A 3,124-nucleotide genomic window follows, 5' to 3' on the forward strand; every position below is an offset into this window, starting at 1 on the left:
AAAATATCTTTATTGATTTCTAGATCCCCGGAGTTTTATACAGGTCCTAGTACAGAGATGGTGCTGAATGAATGAGTGAATAGCTAGCCGATCCGAGCAGAAACAAGGGACCTTTCTAGAAGGTTTTAGTAAAAGAGAGTGCATGTCTCAAAGGCTGAGGCCTGCTAACACCTTCGAAGAACTCCCATCACGTGAAGGAAGGGCCACTGCCTCTTCCACAGCTTCCGTGTAACCTATGATCCTCAGCACAAGGACAATTATTCTCAGGTCTCAATTGCCTGATGTCACACAGCAGGTTGGAGGCAGAGCAGAAGCTGCCCAGTTCCCGGTCCAGACTGTCCTACTGGTCCTTGGTTCCTGATCTGATGGGTCTTGGTCCATACCGTGGCAGCCTCTAGTGCCCATTGCACAGTCCCCAGTCCCCTAGTGACCAACATCCTTTGCAGAGTAGTACTATTATGCAGTGACCTCCACAGTGCAGTTTGATCTTTACACACATTTTTTTAAGGCCCCTCTCTTGGGGTTGAAATACCCAAATGGGGAGGTGAAGTGACCCAGAAGAGAAAAAGGAGAAACAGCATCGAGAGTCTGGTTCCCACCTCGGCGGAGGCCGGAGGGAGGACGGGCAGCCTGAACCTCTCACACCGGAGCCGCAGTGTTGAAGGGGATCGCTTGGAACTGGGGCGCTGAACTGGGGCGTGGGGAGTCGGTACACTTCTACAGAGAGGACACGATCAGCACCCAGCTCACATCAGCATATGTTTCAGAACTAAAAGGTGGAGGAACAAGACTCAGAATAGTTAGAGAGTAAAAATAAAATAAATAGATGAATGGATGGTGGGTCAGAGGTAAATGGAGGATGGGTGGTGGCTGGATGAGTGATGGCTAGCTGACTGGACGAGTGGATGGATAAGTAGATGGGTGGGTGGGTGGATGGACGGATGGATGATAGATGAGTGGACGGAACTGTAAATTAGAAGATGGACAGATGAATGGGTTCGTGGATGTGCAGGTGGATAAGCAAATATAGATGAGTGGACGGAACTGTAAATGGGAAGATGGACAGAGGAATGGGTTCGTGGATGTGCAGGTGGATAAGCAAATATGTGGATGGACGGATGAATGGATCGATGGATAGACAGATGGGAAGATGGATGGATGAGTGGGTAGGTGAGTGAGTGGATGGATGGGTGGATTGTGGCTGGGTGGATGGATCAGTGGATGAGTAGGTGGATGAGAGATAAATGGAAGGATAGGTGAATGGGGGTGAGTGGGTGGGTAGAGGAAGCTGGCATTCAGCAAACAGCACAGTGATTGAGGGGCGGAGAATCTTGCCTTTGCCCCGGTTCTGACCCTAAAGCCCTGTGGGTCCTCTGGCTTTCTTGACCCTCACCTTTATCTGTCTAACGGGGTAATAGTCAGAAAAGATCCCTGGGCCGTGACTGTCCCCTAACACCACGGACTCTCCATCCTAATGACCAATCTCACCCTGCCCACGTGACTGTCTTGTGACAAGCTTCCTCTTTCCTGTACCCACCGGGACCTTCTGTGTAGTTTCCGTCAACACTTTCTAATAGGGGCCAAAGGAATTCTGCTCGCGGCCTAGTCCAACACGGTGACACCCACACCCTGGAGTCTGGTCAAGCCTGGCTGATACAGGCTGGGGTTAAGAGGCCATCTCTGGAATCAAGAAGTAGATCCTGATCCCAGCTCTGGCACTCAGTGGTGACCTGAGCCAAGCCACCAGGTCTCTCTGAGCCTCACGTTCCCATCTGAAAACAGGGATAATAGCAGCACCCACCTCCCTGGGTACTCAGTCGGCGGCTCTGTGACAAAACACATGTGGACGCTCAGCCCAGCGCGGGCCCAGGCCGGGTTCGGGGAGGCACAGCACCCTTGCTATCTTCACCGCCACGAGCCCAGTAACTGCCCGTGGGGCTTGCGGTAGAATGAGTGTCCCTTGGGTGAAGGTCTGGAATGGGTTCGTGGATGTTTCTGGAACGGGGAGGCTCCAGGGAGTTAAGACCTGGTGTACAGGCCGGTTCACAGACAGGGCAGCCAGCTCTGATGCCAACTCCGTGTGGTCGCTTTGTGGCTTCACATGCACCTTGCCCTGGATGACCCAGGGCCTGGCAGTACTTCCCATGACCAGCTGGGTGACCCTGGGAAAGTGACCTCCCCTTCCTGAATCTTGGTTTCGTCGAGAGCCTCAGAGTTAGCTGTGTGCTTCGCTGTCTGGGGCCGGCACCCATCACGGCTGGAGGTCCAGAGAAGTTCTGGAGTTGACGGTGGTGAGGAGCCAGGGTCAAAATGCAGACCCTTCCTGAACTCAGCTCCCAGCCTGGAGCTGAAATCTGGCTCTGGGATCCTCAGTCTGGCCACCACCCCCTGCCTGTCTGGTCAGCGGTAGAATCCTGGCTGTGAGCTAGGGAGTCACAGGACTCTCCTGCAGTGGAGCCGAGTGACTGCCCCCATTGTCCTGACCTCCCAGGGACCCTCAACACCTTGGAGGCACAAAGGGCGTCCACGGAGTCCACAGGGGGTTGGGCAGCCCAGTGACAGGATTGTCCATGCAGGTGCCCCCTCAGACCTGAGTGACCTGGGCTTGGGAGAGGTGCCAGGTAAAGAGAAGGGACTCAAAGGCACCCCCCGAGGGTGGCAACAGTGCCAGGTCTCACCCCTTCCAGTCCTGGGTCCCCTCCTCCCCTTCCCCAACTGCTGCAGACTCCAGTTAAAACGGCACCTCCACCATCTGTCGTCCCTCCCCCACTCAGTGGGCGGGGCTGTGACTGGGGAGGGGGCGTGGCTCGCCTCTTGAACAGGAGGCTGGTAGGTCCCCAGGGCCGGATGGGTTGAGGGGCCTGGTGCTGGTCCAGGGCTGCTGAGCTGGGGAGGAGCTCGTGGGTGGGAGGGCAGAATAGCACCCTGGAAGGCTTCTTGCCCTCCCTCAGTGCTGCCCCTGCTCCCCAGGGCGCCCTCTGTGGCCTGGTCTCCCATCTGCCCCTTCCCCAGGCTCCTCCAGCAACCTGGATCTCTCATTATCCTCCCCGGTGTTTATAGAGAATTTCGAAACAATACCTGGGCGTGAGAGGCTCCAAGCACCCTCTCTCCAACAGGGGCTGCC

The sequence above is a fragment of the Pteropus alecto genome, unplaced genomic scaffold (genome assembly GCF_000325575.1).
Source record: "Pteropus alecto unplaced genomic scaffold, ASM32557v1 scaffold67, whole genome shotgun sequence".
In the NCBI taxonomy this organism is placed as follows: Eukaryota; Metazoa; Chordata; class Mammalia; order Chiroptera; family Pteropodidae; genus Pteropus; species Pteropus alecto.